Below are 18,415 nucleotides of genomic sequence, written 5' to 3' on the forward strand. Positions count from 1 at the left end.
GACACTTTGTGGGTGACAAGTGATATTCCACCTCGGCCACAATGTGCTGCCAGTGGCCACTACTGACTGGCCAGTCAGTGTAAGTCACTTGTTCTCTCGTTTCCTCCGCTTTGAATGTGGTGACATGGACCACGGGCAACGGAAATGGTAGATGGACGGACAGTTCCCGGGTCTAGGGCTCCGATAAGGGCGATCCACACGGCGGCACTAAAAGTTTGTGCGCCTGTAATAAAATAGTTACCGCAGAGATCCCTTACAATTTGCACTCGTTTTCGGAGTGTTAACGGAAGCTGCACAATGGCAGTGGATACGAATGTTGCAGATGAAAACTACACAACATGAACAACTTTGAGGGCTTTCAATTTTGTTTTTCCTACTCTACATGGCGAGCATGGGCAGGCAATGTAAACCGGAACCAGTTTGCATATCAGTTCACAAACATTTCGAGTGTTCAGCAGTAGCTGTTGTTTGATCAAAAAAGTCAACAAAGACAATCGGAATTCGCAATGGTAGACGATGGATTTGTATTATTTTAGTTATTTCCACAGTTTCATTTGTTTTTTAGAGGTACGCGTATCCGTCAAATGTAATTATTGTTACGAACATAAATCGTGCTTCGTGCTGCGACCATAAATCGCATTTGAAATCTACACAGAAGCGCGAAACATATGGATGTAGAGCTACAGAAAAACAATACTTGATTTAAACTAGTGAAAAAGGCTTGGGTACCTTTATGGGTATTTTCTGACCTGAAGCTTGAATTATTGCACCAAATTTTCTAGTAATTGGATTATGAAAATGTGATTATTGTTATGTTCGTGGTTCGATTCCAGGTCGGGTTTTTAAATAACCTTTGAATAAATTTCTCAATTTCGGGAAGAGTGGAGTTAAATTAAAAATAACAATAGCATGTACGAGACAATCAATTGATACTATGGTATAGAATGGCTTTAATATTGCTGTTAATTGGAATTTTTTCATGATAAACTTTTTCGCCAATGCAGAATCCAAATAGTTACACCCGATTTTTTGTTGGGTTAAATTTCATATGAGATAATCTTCCTACCTCAAGGAATGTTACATAGTTGTATGTGTCTACATACGAAGGAAATCCATTCTCTAATCCTGTTTTCACAGCAAGAGCAAAACGAATTTCTATGACCTCGGTTCACGCTACCCTTATTTGTGATAAGCTCAATTTCTTTGACACGACAATCGAAAATAAACATATTCCACAAAGATGAGCAGTTTATAATGCTGCTCCAGGGAACCATCGGAAGACGGAGGATATGCTGCCGGCACTCCACTCGATGGCAGCTCTGCAGACAAATTCTTTCTAATCAGATATGCGCTCCTAAACCCGATTCTATTCCATCGAAGAATAGAACCCGCCACACAAAGAATGCGGAGCAAAGCAAAAATCTTGGCAAAGCAGACAAGAATAAGTATGCCACATAGTGGCGTGGACCCATATGGATCTTCCAAAATGCGGCGACCTAAGACACGTCTTCTGAATCGATGACGCGACAAGAGTGTGTCGAAAGTGGATTTCCAACAGCTTCCAGTAGAGCGTCGTCGTCCCACGAGGCATCAGATTGGCGTCTGGTTCGGATTTTGGGGATGAGCAAGCGGCAGCAGCACGCAAGAAAAGGAGCATCGGATACAATCCGCCTTAACAGTTGTGATTCATTTTCGCTTCTTCAATAGAACCCTTATAATCGTTATCTGGCTATATCTACTCGCTAGCGCCCGGGGCCCGCTGGAGATTTCGAGTTGCGGAAACAGGGATGAATCATCCTGCGTTCGGTAAAGGATTGGAATATTTAAATATTCTTGTATAGGAATGGAATAGTTGGAACTCATCTTCTAGACTTATGAAGGCATTCCATTAAAAATAGCACGATAACAATAGCTCCGGGATGTAGCAGAACTCCTGCGCAGCTATGAGGAAAACGCTGCCAATTTTAATTTAAGGCACCATTTAGGCAAATACATACTATGTTGGTGTGACATCAAATACATATGTGCATGTAAAATATTAAGTTGCGGTCCGGCAATAAACTAACATTCTTCTTGCTAATACATATAATAAACTCGCAAATTTCAGAAAAAGGAAAATCAATTTCACTGATAAAATCATCTCCAGATCCTGCTCTGACGGGACAGCAGAAGCAGCTCGTGCGTGCGTGAGAATGTTTGTGTATCCTTTATGCATGTCGATGGCAATAAAAAATGGGTTCACACGATGGTCCCCGCTTCGCCCCTTCTGTTCCAGCCCGGAGCCACATCTGCCTTCCACTGGATAATCCACCGAAGAAACACGGATGGGCCTACTGAAAAGCTGCTCTTCCTGGCACCAGAACAGAACACAAGATAAGTATTTCTCATTTTCCTTGCCCTTATCGTCCCTGTTTTTTTTTTCTTTTGCTCCGATGAATGAGTGTCTGCTGTGCTCGTGAGAATGAAACTCGGAGACTCATCGTCGTCATCATCGATCGGATAGAGCAGTTTCCCAGAATAGCTGGCTGGAACCGAACCATCCGCACCGACTCTGTGCCCTTGTGCCTGTACTGCTGATAGTCGGTATGAAATGCCGTATTGGCAGCTGTCGGGTAGCTAAGATACGTGCAAAAGCAATATTTTTCGCAGGCGTAAAGTTATTATTCACTCCTTGGGGCTATGAGCGGGGGAAGCGCCGCACACAAACGATTAATTTTTCATGTGCATACATGCTTCCAAGTGGCGGCAGCACCGTCAGTTATGCTTAGCGGGCGAGCCTTCCTGAGGATTTCCGATCATCCAGAACATAAATATTGAACAGTGGGATTTATTCGGATATAACTGCATGTACCGCCAATAAATTTGTTGTTATTTCTTTTTAATGTAATAAATTCACAACATTCAATGATCTCCACTAGTGCCTACAGTGCAGTGTTCCACTAAATTAAGTTCATGAATTTATTCAATTGAGGCAATTTATTGTATCTGTACCATTAATAATACATAACATGCTATTATGAAAGCAGTAGCGAGCTTAACTTCATGTGCATATATGCATTGTTATATGTACTTGCTTATTTGTTGAAGAATAAAATTAGAAAGGTATTTTAAAGTAATCGATAGAAAAAATAATCGGGATATTATTTTATTTATCAGTTTACAATTCAGATGTTGAAGCAAAATTCAGCAATTTTAAAGCGTTGGATTTTCAATGCTACGGATATTTCACTGCAATGCGACCATATTTTTTTTACTGTCTTTATTGAGGAGACTTTCAGCCCTAGGCTGCACTAATATTCACAATATTTTCAAAAAAAAAACAAATTTTCAACGTCTACGATGACGAAATCAAAATTAGTAAAATGAGCATATGTATAGAAAGTAATGGCGCTTTTCTTAGTTTGTTTATACGTATATATATATATATATATATATATATATATATATATATATATATATATATATATATATATAGGCACTCTGTGTTCTTAACCGCTACTGTGCCGTGATCTACTGTGGTACTCTGATGTACAGAGTCCACACAGAATCTATTTTTAGATGTCCATAATTCGTTATTGTTGTCTTTGCCAGACCATCCATATCATCGTGAGTCCATTGTGTTCATTTGTCCATGTGGTGAATCCAGTGATTGTTGCTTTGTTCGGTTGCCATTAATCGAAGAACGTTGGAGGAATGGCTCCGAGAAGAACAGATTTGTCCAGTCGTCATCAGGCAGCTGTGTCGGTGAGGCGCGTTCCTCAAGACGCCACCGTACGGACTGCGCTTCTGGCGACTGACAAGGGTTTGATGAAGGGGCTGGGAATCGAACCCATGACCATTCGCTTATGAGGCGAACGTGTAGCCAACTACGCTACGGGACCCCCCATCTTCTTAATTATTATATTATTGATTTTCCAATCTAAATATTCCGTCTAATATTTAACTTCATGTAAACTAACTAATTTCATTTTATTTCCAATCGATGTTCAACCATGTACAAATTCATTAAATTTTTCTGTCAAATCTAAAAAAAAAAGGATGTTTGAAGTTGAAGCGTGGAAGCATTTTTGATTGAATTTTTACTCGATTCAAATACCAAAATCCAAACTCAACAATTTAAATCAAACTCGAATCGAATGCCAATTAAATTAAAAAGCAATTTAAATTCAAACCGAAATCGAGGTAGTTGAACTGGTGACCGCCGAAAACGATACCTGCAGAGAAGTTCGGATTCGCATCTTGACTGGAAATTCTACGAACTTTGGGCTCCGCAAGACTTCGATCGGTCCGAATAGAAATCGCCGCCGTACCAAACTGACTATCTACAAAACGCTCATGAGTACTCTACGGACACGAGACCTGGACAATGCTTGTGGAGCGCATTTGGAGTTTTCTTAAGCTGCGTACCCTTCTACGGGGAGGTGCAGATGGCGAATGAACCACAGGTTGCATCAGCTGTTATGCGAACCATCCACCGCTCACACCGCGAAAATCAGAAGACTATGGTGGGCTGAGCACGTGGCCGGAATGTCGGACAATAACCCGGTGAAAATGGTTCTCGACAACGATCCGACGGGCAAAAGAAGACGAAGTGCGCAGCGAGCAAGGTGGATCGATCAGGTGGAAAATGATTTGGGAACCCTCAGTAAACTGCGTTGCCATGGACCGAGCTGAGTGGAGGTAACTTTTATGTGCTGCAAAGGCAAGTAATTCCAAATCTAATCAATTTCTCATCCTTATCAATTTTGACTCAAACTCAATCCGATTCCAAATCTAATCAAATTCCAATCCAACTATAAATGAGTTCTAGACCAAACCAAATTTCCATTCCAATTCCATTCCAATTCCATTTCAATTCGATTTCAATTCCATTCCAAATCCATTCCAGTTCCATTCCAATTAACATTCCAATTCCATTTCAATTCCATTCCAATTCCATTCCAATTCCATTCCAATTCCATTCCAATTCCATTCCAATTCCATTCCAATTCCATTCCAATTCCATTCCAATTCCATTCTAATTCCATTCCAATTCCATTCTAATTCCATTCCAATTCCATTCCAATTCCATTCCAATTCCATTCCAATTCCATTCCAATTCCATTCCAATTCCATTCCAATTCCATTCCAATTCCAATTCCATTCCAATTCCATTCCAATTCCATTCCAATTCCATTCTAATTCCATTCCAATTCCATTCCAATACCTTTCCAATTCCATTCCAATTCCATTCCAATTCCATTCCAATTCCATTCCAATTCCATTCCAATTCCATTCCAATTCCATTCCAATTCCATTCCAATTCCATTCCAATTCCATTCCAATTCCATTCCAATTCCATTCCAATTCCATTCCAATTCCATTCCAATTCCATTCCAATTCCATTCCAATTCCATTCCATTCAAATTCCATTCCAATTCCCTTCCAATTCCATTCCAATTCAATTCCGTTCCGATTCCCTTCCAGTTCCACTCCCTTTCCATTTCCGTTCCACTTCCATTCCAATTCCATTCCATTTCCATTCCATTTCCATTCCATTTCCATTCCAATTCCATTCCAATTCCATTCCAATTCCATTCCAATTCCATTCAATTCCATTCCAATTCCATTCCAATTCCATTCCAATTCCATTCCAATTCCATTCCAATTCCATTCCAATTCCATTCAATTCCATTCCAATTCCATTCCAATTCCATTCCAATTCCATTCCAATTCCATTCAATTCCATTCCAATTCCATTCATTCAATTCCATTCCAATTCCATTCCAATTCCATTCAATTCCATTCCAATTCCATTCAATTCCATTCCAATTCCATTCCAATTCCATTCCAATTCCATTCCAATTCCATTCCAATTCCATTCCAATTCCATTCCAATTCCATTCCAATTCCATTCCAATTCCATTCCAATTCCATTCCAATTCCATTCCAATTCCATTCCAATTCCATTCCAATTCCATTCCAAATTCCAATTCCAATTCAATTTGAATTCGATCCTAATGCGATTCCAATCTAAATCCAAATCAATTCCAATCCAATTACGAATCAATCCAATCCAATCCCAATCTAATTTCGAAAAATTTCAAATCCAATCCATCTTTAAATCAAAGTACAATTCATTTCCTATCCTATTCCAATCAAATACAATACCAATTTAATTCCAATCCAATATCAATTCCAATCCCAATCCAATTCCCATCACACTTAAAATAAATCGCCGAATTCGGTAAAATTTTACCGAAATCTCAACAGCAGAACTGTTCGGTAAATAATTTAACTGATTTTCGGTGATTTAGACAGTTGAGCAATGGAAAAAATTACAAAAAATCTATAAAATAAATTACCGAACAGTTCTGCTGTTGAGATTTCGGTAAAATTTACCGAATACGGTTAAATGAGTTAAGTGTGATCCAAATCAAATTCATTTCCAATCCAAGTCCAATCCAATTACAATCCAATTCCAATCCGATTCCTATCGAAATCCTATTTCATCCTATTCGATCCTATTTCAATCCAATATGTTTCCAATTCCAATCCATTTGCAATCCAATTTTGATCCCATTGAAATACAATTCCAATTCGAATCAAACCTAAATCCATATTACAATCCAACTCCAACTCAATTCCATTAAATTTCCATTCCAATCCAGTTCCAAATCAATTTAAATCCGATTCCAATCAATCCAAATACAATCCCATTCCAATCTAATCTAATTCATAATAAATTCAACTTAACTTAAATCAAAGTTCAATCCATTTCCAATCCGATTCCAACTCCAATCAAATCTAATACCAATCCAATTCTATTCCAATTCCAATCCAATTCCAATACAATTCCAATCCAATTCCAATCCGATTTCTACCCAATTTCAATCAAATTCCAATTCAACTTGAATTCAACTCCAATACAGTTCAATCCCAATCCCATTTAAATCCAATTTCAATACTTTTTCAATCAGATTCCAATTAGATTCCAATTCAATTTATTTCCAATTCCAATCCAATTTCAATCAAATTCCAATTCAATTTGAATTCAATTCCAATCCAGTTTAATCCCAATCCGATTCCAATCCCATTTAAATCCAATTTAAATCCTTTTTCAATCAAATTCCAATTAAATTCCAATCTCATTTGTTTCCAATTTCAATCCAGTTCAATCCAAATCCGATTCCAATCCAATTGAAACCCAAATTCAATCAAATTTCAATCCAATCTTGATCCAAATCCAATCCATTTGCAATCCGTTATGATCCCATTCAAATACAATTCAAATTCGAATCAAACCTAAATGCATATAGCAATCCAACTCCAACACAATTCCATTACATTCCCATTCCAATGCAAATCCAAATTAATTTCAATCCAATTCAAAATCAATCCTTATAAAATTCCAACCCAATTACAAGCCATTTCCAATCCAATCCCAATCTAATTCCAATTCCAATCATACTTGAATATAACTTAGATCAATGGACAATGCATATCCAATCCGATTCCAACCCCATCTAATACCAATTCAGTTCCAATCCAATTTCGATTCCAATCCGAATCCAATTCCCATCCGATTTTAATTCAATTCCAGTCCAATTCCAGTCTAATCACAATCCAATTCCACTCAAATTTGAATCCGATTCCTATCCTATTCCAATCCAATTAGAATCCAATTTCAATCCAATTCCAATCCAATTGCAATCCAATTCCAATCCGAATTCAATACAATTCCAATCAAATTCAATACCAATTAAATTAAAATCCTTTTTCAATTCCATTCCCAATCCAATTCCAATCCAATTACAATCCATTTTCAATCCGGTACCAATCCAATTCCAATCCCATTCCAATCTCAATCTAATACCAAATCAATTCCAACTCCAATCAAATCTTATACAAATCCAATTCTATTCCAATTCCAATACAACTCCAATCCAATTCCAATCCAATTTCAATCCAATTCCAATCCATTTCCAACCCAATTCCAATCAAATTTAAATTTTATTTTAATCCAATTCCAATCCGATTTCTACCCAAATTCAATCAAATTCCAATTCAATTTGAATTCAATTCCAATCCAGTTTAATCCCAATCTGATTCCAATCCCATTTAAATCCAATTTCAATCCTTTTTCAATCAAATTCCAATTAAATTCCAATCCGATTTCTTCCCAATTTCAATCAAATTTCAATCCAATTCTCTTCCAAATCAAATCCATTTGCAATCCAATTTTGATCCCATTAAAATACAATTCCAATTCGAATCAAACCTAAATGCATATTCCAATCCAATTCCTTATCAATTAAAATCAAATTCCAAATCTATCCTAACTAAATTCCACTTCAACTCCAATCCAATTCCAATCCCATTCCAATCTCAATCTAATTCCAAACAAATTTCAATTCCAATCCAACATCAATTTAACTTAAATCAAGGTTCAATCCATTTCCAATCCGAATCCAACTCCAATAAAATCTAATACCAATCCAATTCTATTCCAATTTCAATCCAATTCCAATCCATTTCCAATCCAATTCCAATCCAATTTCAATTCCAATCCAATTCTATGCAATTCCAATCCAATAGCAATGCAATTCCAATTCAATTCCAATCCAATTCTAACCCAATTCCAATTCAATTCTAATTCAAATCCAATGCAATTCTAATCCAATTTCAATATAATTCTAATCTAATTTCAATCCAATTCTAATCCAATTCCAATCCGGTTCCAAATCAATTCCAATCCAATTCTGATCCAATTCAATCCAATTCCAATCCAATTCTAATCCAATTCGAATCCAATTCTAATCCAATTCCAATCCAATTACATTCCAATTCCAATTCAATTCCAATCCAATTCCAATCCAATTCCAATCCAATTCCAATCCAATTCCAATCCAATTCCAATCTAATTCTAATCCATTTCCAATCCAATTCTTATCCAATTCCAATCCATTTGCAATTCGATTCCAATCCATTTTTGATCCCATTCAAATATAATTCCAGTTTGAATCAAACCTAAATCCATATTCCAACTCCAATTCAAATCCAATTTCAATCCAATTCTAATTCAATTCCAATCTAAATCCAATCCAATTCTAATCCAATTCCAATTCTAATTCAATTCCAATCCAAATAAAATCCAATTTCAATCCAATTCTAATCCAACTCCAATCCAATTCCAATCCAATTTCAATCCAATTCCAGTCCAATGCTAATCCAATTCCAATCCAATTCCAATCCAATTCTAATCCAATTCGAATCCAATTCTAATCCAATTCCAATCCAATTACATTCCAATTCAAATTCAATTCCAATCCATTTCTTATCCAATTCCAATCCATTTGCAATTCGATTCCAATTCATTTTTTATCCCATTCAAATATAATTCCAGTTTGAATCAAACCTAAATCCATATTCCAACTCTAATTCCAATCCAATTTCAATCCCATTCTAATTCACTTCCAATCTAATTCCAATCCAACTCTAATCCAATTCTAATTCTAATTTAATTCCAATCCAAATAAAATCCAATTCCAATCCAATTCTAATCCAACTCCTGGCCAATTCCAATCCATTTGCAATTCGATTCCAATCCATTTTTGATCACATTCAAATATAATTCCAGTATAAATCAAACCTACATCCATATTCCAACTCCAATTTATCCAATTCCAATCTAATTCCAATCCAAATCTAATCCAATTCTAATTCAATTCCGATCCAAATAAAATCTAATTTCAATCCAATTCTAATCCAATTCCAATCGAATTCCAATCCAATTTCAATCCAATTCCAGTCCAATGCTAATCCAATTCCAATTCAATTCCAATCTAATTCCAATACAAATCCAATCCAATTCTTATCCAATTCAAATCCATTTGCAATTCGATTCCAATCCATCCAATTCATCCAAATTCCAAAATTCATTGGATTCCAAAATCCCATTCAAATATAATTCCAGTTTGAATCAAATCTAAATCCATATTCCAACTCCAATTCAAATCCAATTTCAATCCAATTCTAATTCAATTCCAATCCAATTCCAATCCGGTACCAATCCAATTTCAATCCAATTCTAATCCAATTCCAATTTAATTTCAATCCAATTCCAGTCCAATTCTAATCCTATCCAATTTCAATCCAATTTCAATCCAATTCCAATCCAATTCTAATCCAATTCCAATCCAATTCTTATCCAATTCCAATCCATTTGCAATTCAATTCCAATCCATTTTTTATCCCATTCAAATATAATTCCAGTTTGAATCAAATCTAAATCCATATTCCAACTCCAACTTAATTCCTTGTAGTTCCCATTCCAATCCAATTTAAACTCAATTCCAATCCAATTCTAGTCCAATGCTAATTCAATTCCAATCCAAATAAAATCCAATTCTAATCCAATTCCAATCCAATTCCAATCCAATTACAATCCAATTCTAATTCTAATTCAATTCCAATCCAAATAAAATCCAATTCTAATCCAATTCCAATTCAATTTCAATCCAATTCCAGTCCAATGCTAATCCAATTCCAATCCAATTCCAATTCAACTCCAATCTAATTCCAATCCAAATCCAATCCAATTCCAATCCATTTGCAATTCGATTCCAATCCATTTTTGATCCCATTCAAATATTATTCCAGTTTGAATCAAACCTAAATCCATATTCCAACTCCAATTTCAATCCAATTCTAATTCAATTCCAATCCAATTTGAACTCAATTCCAATCCAATCCCAATCTATTTCAATTCCAATCCAATCAAATCCAATATGAATGCAATTCCAATGCAATTCCAATTCCAATCCAATCCAATTCCAATCTAATTTCAATCCAGCTCCAATTCCAATCCAATTTTAATTCCAATTCAATTCCAAATCAATGCCAATTAAATTCCAATTCAATTATAATTCAATTCCAATCAAATTTAAATCCAATCTCAATCTAATTACGCAGACAAAACGCGACACGGCACTGGACACAACAAAAATGATTCTTCCAACCGAAAAAGATTTTTTTACATTTACCTTTTTGTCGATCGGTTTCGGGCTCGATGCTGCCCATCTACAAGACGTGGTCTAACTGGTTACAAGGGGGGCGATAACACTCAATACTTGATACAGTGTACGTTAAATCTACTTTAAATCTACTTTTAAAATCCAATCTCAAATCATCCAAAATCCACTAAAATTCCATTCCAAATAAAACACATTCAAATTCAATTATCAATTATGTTTTAGTTCTAATCGATTTTTGATGCCTACCCGACTAGAAGGTCATATCAAAATTATATCAACTTATGTTATTATGTTATGCTAAATTTTTATAACAAAATTTGTTAGAAACGTGGTTCAGGATGTTGTTAAAATATCTAAATTTCTATCAAAAATCCAACTACTGTAAACAAAAAACTATCAAATTTTGTTACAATTTTATCATAAAAATAACATATTTTGTTAGAATTTTATAACAGAATCAGATACAAAATATATTGTTTCTGTGCAGTCTATGCAGTTGCAAATTTTTACAGTTCGTGATAGGTCTCCAGATTGTGATCAACAATACGAAACTTTTGTTTTTGTCTGAACAAGAATATTTTTCGAGAACATTAAACTAACAACATTACAAATAAGGCAACCTTTGCAAATTATATCAGCGTTGTGATATCTATATGGCTGGAAGACATTGCTACATCTATTTTAATTGCCTACTGTTGGGCAATTCGGTGTTAAGCATTTTTTAAATCATATTATGATAAAATCCTGTTACAACATTTGAAAGATAATGGCTACTTAGAACAAAATTGTATCAAAATAAGTTATAAATATCATAATATGTTAATATTGTGTTCAGTTTCTGTTATGCTCTTCTAGTCGGGTATCCATTCAAACTTCAATCCAATTAAAACTCAATTCTAAACCAAGAATCCAAAGTGACACAATACTTTTCCACTTTCAATCCGACATTAAACCGATTCCAATGCAAATGTTATAGAATTTTAACCAAAATTTAACAAGATTTGCATAGTTTGACAAACGTTAAGTGATAGCTGAACCTGTCTTTGTAAAATTTCGATGTCATTATCATCAAACTATTTATTACGCGTCGCCGAGGATACGCTATTTGAACACTAAGCCACGCTAATTAAGCAAAATGTAGCCATGTATTAGCTACTGTTCTAATGTTAGTATTCAATTATAGCCCCAAATAAGTGCTATAATGGATTTTTTGCAATTCCTGATCATAATACCTGGTTTACAGTTGTCATTTTAGTGATAAAACGGCCTACTTTTCCATACCAACAGAATGGGTGCTTTAATGACCATTATGCAACTCAAATGGGTTGCATAATATTCATTATAGCACTCATTTGGGTGCTATAATGAAAAACCTACATTGGGACAGTAGTTACATGACTACATTTAGCTGAATTAGTTTGGGTGAGTGTTTGAATAGTGTACTCTAAGCGTCTCGTAATAATTGAAATGGTTTGTTGGACATAACATCACAATTTTCCAAAGGCAATTGCATCCATCATCGCTTCAAAACTTATCAAGCTATGAAATTTGACACGATAAAATGGAATCTTATTGTTCTCTGCCGCAACATAATTTATTGGCATGAATGATCATGTGGAGTAAATTCGATTGTACAATTTTGGTATAGATTTATCATATTAAAGCCCATTTTTCGTCATTGCAAAAATAGCGTGTGCAACTCGTTGCAAAACTCGATTTTTTCAGCACTCGTAGTATTTATCCAACTCGGCAAGCCTCGTTGGATAAATGTACAACTCGTACTGAAAAAATCATCTTTTGCAACTAGTTTCACAAACTACTATTATTAAACCCATTTAAGTTGCATAATGGTCATTGAAGCACTCATTTCATTGTTATGAAAAAGTAGGCCGTCGTATCACTCAAACATGAACTGTTGGACCAGAATGATTTGGACTTACAAAAAAAATTGAGCCCCTTACAATCAAGCGTTATTCTACTATGCTTTTCATCGAAACCGATAACACGAAACAGGTGCTGCTCCCATTTTACTTCAGTTGACAAAGCTCGTTCCCACCAAGACCCATTTCAGCATTATAATCTATTGTTTCAGCCGTTTCCCGGAGGCAAAAGTTTCCACTAGTGAGTGCACTGCCTTATCTTCGGAAACCGTTTTTCCACCTAATCGACTGTGTTTCCCGCCCCCTCCTATCTGCCTACAGAAGAAGCCACCCCCATTAGCCCCCTTCAGCTATAAATTATATTATCGGATGAGAGAGCACAAAAACCTTACCTTTTAAAACGATTCACTTTGAGAATCCTCTATTCAAATCATAATAAATCCACTTAAACGATTATCCGTCCGTCGTAGTCGATTCGACGTCCTCTGTGGCCCGGTGCTTGCTTGGTGTTGCTACTGTTTCTACACTTTGACAGCCTCTATCGCACCATCGATGTCTCTGCCTGCCGTTTGCCGGAGCTGTCCTCGATGGGGGATCAATGAATCTAACCGGACCGGATGGATGGATGGTGATTGTCTTTTTATAGTATTGGCTCTCAACAGGCTGGGAACCGTTGTCCTTCGGTGCTTGGCATTATGCACATACGTAGCCGATGATAATGATGGCACCGGGAAACGTAGAATCACACCGCGCTACACGCACTTTTCCACGAACACAATGCTTTCACTGCTTTGAACCTTGCCTTCTGGTTGGAAATATTGGAACACTTTGTTTCTTGAACACTACGTTGGCGACCGCCACGCACCGGTCATGTTGAATTCTTGTGGAGTGAGTCGATGTGATTAGTGGCAGCTCTCACACGGGGCTCAGTCAGTCACGCGATCCAACAAATTAGTGCCAACGGCTATAAAACAATGCACGCTTCTTGTGCACGTTTGATCATCGTAGATTAGATTGAAGTCCCTGCAAGTAGAAAAGGTCATTGTTAGCGAGTCGTTGGATTTTCTAGAGCATATGAAAATATTGTATTCTGCTATCTATCTGAAATCTTTTCGATGTACAGATATTAGTCATACGTTGCTTGATTTGATTTCATTAAATCGCAAATCTCGGGCGTGTTATGGAAATCTCATAGTATCCTTGATTCATGCAAAAGAAAATAATATCGACGCTCTTCTATTTATCGGATCCCCTGCAACATAGAAGTCTTCTAAATCAATTTCTAGGATTCACAGAAGAGCTTTCTACAGCGTGTTATAGGAGACCCGGCGGTAATTTATATTATGTACCCATATACGGTACATAAATACAAGGATCATAAATGGCAGTATGGTACTGAGATGATTTGTTTTATTATACTGGTTTATTACATTCTCTTCTCCCCTGAATTTCATTTATCAGGAAAACAAGCAGAAAGTTTAACCTACCCCCTTCGCCCACCGAAAGTTTGGAACAAACTTATTCCAAATTTCACCCGTCAATTTGCATTCAGAACACAAACAGAATTAAACCCAATTCACTAATGGATCCGATAGGGTAGAGTACTCAAAAAAGAACTCCTTCAGACTACTTTTTGAATAATACTATGAAATAGTGTTATCATTCTGCATTAAAAAAAACTTTGTTTCTACGATGCATGCGAACTCTTATAAACAGCCTTCTTAACTGTTCCATTATTGGTCGCTTTACCCTAAGCAATTTCCCAAATCATCCCAAGCCTCCACTCCGTGCGGCAAGGCAACTGGCAGCTCTAAATATTCTCACTCGCCCACAATCCTCGTCCATCATTCGGATCGCTGAATTGGCAATGGGGATCGGTTTTGGCACTTCGTCTTGTTTGTCTTCCAATTCACGTCAATCACAATCCTCTTGTCGGCCCTGGGTACCCTGGGTGGGTACCTTATTCCGAGAAAAACGACATCGGACCTTCCGTAGCTTATGGGCGGCCCCAAGTGGGAGGCCAAACAGGCAGTCAAAAGAGGTGCGAAATTTTTAATTAATTTTACTTATGCGGACTCCACCCGGTCCCGGAGCGGAGAGGTGTTCAAATGCTCGAATTAGAGCAGCGGAGCATCATGACTGCTTAGGGGTACACGAGTTCAGCTCCCTCACCCATCAGATGCCAACGAACGTACAGCTCCAGGACAGCAAATTCCATGTTTAAATGTACTTAATATTAATCATCATGAACTCTCGCATCAGTGATGCCAGCAATGGTCCTTTTGAGCATAATTAATGGAAATTATGAAACAAAATTATGCAACAAACGTTGGCTAATACACATTTGGAAAAAAAAAACCAACGTACGCAAAAACATCTACCTGGCATTCCTGTTCAGCTCATACTTTGGGGAAGGGCTATTCACCGAGGAATGTGGTCCGAATTTGGCATCGTTTAATAACCCTCCGCTTGGAGTAGACCCATTTGCTTATTGTTTGTTGGGCGCGGTGCGGGAGACTGATCCGGATACGATTCTTTTGCCCGTTCCCGGTTCAGTGGGCGAAAATCAACTAGAGCGGTGCCGTCCATGTGTTTTAGGGGTTGCTGGTCTGCGTAATTGATTAAGTCATAAATCAGAAAACACCCACACACCCACCGGTCAAGTTGATGTGGCCGACTGCTTGCGGGAGAAGTCGTGTAGTGAAAGTGGTGACTGTTTTTGACCCGAACTAAGAGGAAAACGATGCTGGGCCGGCTGCTCCCTCGAGGGCCCACTGCGAAGTCAAGTCCATGACGGGATAGAAAAAAAAGGGTCACCACTGCTAACTGCTGGACGGATCATGAGACGAGGGTCACCAGTGGTGCACCTTTTCAAGGATGTTGCCTGGTTGTGAACTGTGGTCAACCGGTTTGGTCACATAATGCTTGGATTAATCCGTCATTATGACACCGGATGGACGTATGCGGTACGTGACTTAGGGTGAATGCTGGTTCACGATGAAATCAAAAGTTCGATTTCCAAGTACCGTCGTACGGGGTGAGATTGGGCACCCTTTCGAATTTGGCTCATGGAAGTTTAAAAATGTTTTGTGATTTTATACCGACTACAGTCAAGAAAGTAAATGATATGTTACACATTTAGTTTTAACTTCTGCAGCTCGGCAAAAATCCGCACAGCCGTGCGCCAGCAAAACAAAATACTGATATTTCAGCAAAAATGACGTTTGTTAGCTGATTTTCAGCAAAATAAATTTTTGCAAATTATTTGCTAATTTTCAAAACAAAATATTTGCTAATTTTCAGCAATTTTGACAGAATTCTCGGCAAAAACATGTTTGGAGGGGCACGACTGTGCGAATTTCGGTAGAACTTTAACATTTTGCTTGGAACCCGGTAAAAAAATTAAATGTTTTTTTTTATTCTTTATTAAGGTGTTTTTTTTAAATTCTAGATTAAAGAAAATTAAGTGTGTAGGTGTCACTCAAGAAAGTAAAAACATGTTTCAGGCATACTGTCATAACATTTTTTAACAACACTCACATTATTAAGTGACTATCTTCTTCTTCTTCTTCTTAATGGCATTACATCCCCACACTGGGACAGAGCCGCCTCACAGCTTAGTATTCATTAAGCACTTCCACAGTTATTAACTGCGAGGTTTCTAAGCCAAGTTACCATTTTTGCATTCGTATATCATGAGGCTAACACGATGATACTTCTATGCCCAGGGAAGTCGAGACAATTTCCAATCCGAAAATTGTCTAGACCGGCACCGGGAATCGAACCCAGCCACCCTCAGCATGGTCTTGCTTTGTAGCCGCGCGTCTTACCGCTAGGCTAAGGAGGGCCCCTTAACTGACTATCTACAAAACGCTTATAAGACCGGTAGTTCTCTACGGACACGAGACCTGGACGATGCTCGTGGAGGACCAACGCGCACTGGGAGTTTTTGAAAGGAAAGTGTTGCGTACCATCTATGGTGAAGTGCAGATGGCAGACGGTACGTGGAGGAGATGAATGAACCACGAGTTGCATCAGCTGTTGGGAGAACCATTCATCGTTCACACCGCAAAAATCGGAAGACTGCGGTGGGCCGGGCACGTAGCCAGAATGTCGGACAGTAATCCGGTGAAAATGGTTCTCGACAACGATCCGACGGGAACAAGAAGGCGAGGTGCACAGCGGGCAAGGTGGATCTATCAGGTTGAGGACGATTTGCGGACCCTCCGCAGACTGCGTGGTTGGCGAAGTGCAGCCATGGACCGCGCTGAATGGAGAAGACTTTTATGTGCAGCACAGGCCACTCCGGCCTTAGTCTGATAATAAATAAATACATAAATTATATTCATCATCGTTACATTTTCATGAAAAGATGATACCTTTCCCGCTTAGCCTGCGGGTTTCGCGTAAACGCGGGTCCGTCCCTTCATTTTTGGCCCTTCATCTGATTGACCTCAGACAACAACATCAACACAACCTGGATCAAATCGCATTTCAGTATTAATCATTGCTACCGGCATATGCCTTGCTGAAATAGATGATAGAAAAACATCGATGCTGGGCCATTAGGCCGAATGAGAAGTGAGTAGTGTGAAGTGAGGAAGAAGTAGCACGGAAGAAGAAAGAAGGAAAAGAGAAGAAGGAAAAATAATGTATAAATAAGGAAGAAGAAAGAAGGATGGAGGAAGGAGGAAGAAGGGAGATGGAAGAAGGAATAAGGAATAAGAAAGAAGGAAGGAGAAAGAAGAAAGAAAGATTAAGGAAAAAACAAAAGATAAAAAGGAAGAAAGCAGAAAATGAAAGAAAGAAGGATGAAGGAAGTAGAAAGAAGGATGAGCTTGAGCTTGATTGACTGCTCGTAGTTGCTACTCCATTATGACCAGATCAGCTGTTCTTGCACAGGGAACCAACAGATGTTTGCTTGGGACTAGCACACATCTTCAATGTACAAGTACTGGTGATCTCATTTGTTAGTCATACTGGCGCCTGCCACGTCAGAGTGCAAGTCAATGTAGGAAGGGGGAGGAAATGATGATGCAATCACTCGCCCACTGCAAGCCGAATATACCTCTGCACTTGCCACGAGTTCATGCGGAATTTGTTGGAATTTCTGGGTTAGGTTGGAGAGGCAGGGGTCCGTCTTGGTTAACGAGCTGCCAATGTGATAGATAGGAGAAGGTAACTGATGGAATTTCTAATTGGATGTAGGAAACGAGCTCTATAGTTCATTTCCAATTCTAGCAGATTACTGTTAGAATACTCAAGTTGAAGGTATAGGAATAGTAATGGAAACGGTATGGAAGTCCATTTCCAGTTCTAGCGAAATAAAGAGAAAGATACAAAGTAGGAGAATGGAACGGACCTGGGATTGAACCCACGACCTCCTGCGTATGAGGCAGAAGCAGTAGCCATATGACTACCAAGCCCGCTTCGAAACAAGAGAGATCGCGCACTGAACTGATTAATTTTATTGCCGGCCGCGCCACGCAGAACACAATAATTCGGCCGACCGCGCGATCG

At 37.9% G+C, this 18,415-nt stretch overlaps 1 protein-coding gene across 1 annotated transcript in view; it reads right to left on the minus strand.

Moving 5' to 3' along the window:
- LOC134208978 (prolow-density lipoprotein receptor-related protein 1-like) overlaps positions 1–18,415 on the minus strand; it is a 179,617-nt gene that overhangs the window by 108,747 nt on the left and 52,455 nt on the right. Inside the window, exon 2 of the mRNA XM_062684950.1 lies at positions 13,288–13,918. The gene's annotated coding sequence lies outside the window, so the exon portion shown is untranslated. The remainder of the gene's footprint in view (positions 1–13,287; positions 13,919–18,415) is intronic.

The sequence above is a fragment of the Armigeres subalbatus genome, chromosome 2, assembly GCF_024139115.2.
Source record: "Armigeres subalbatus isolate Guangzhou_Male chromosome 2, GZ_Asu_2, whole genome shotgun sequence".
NCBI lineage: Eukaryota > Metazoa > Arthropoda > Insecta > Diptera > Culicidae > Armigeres > Armigeres subalbatus.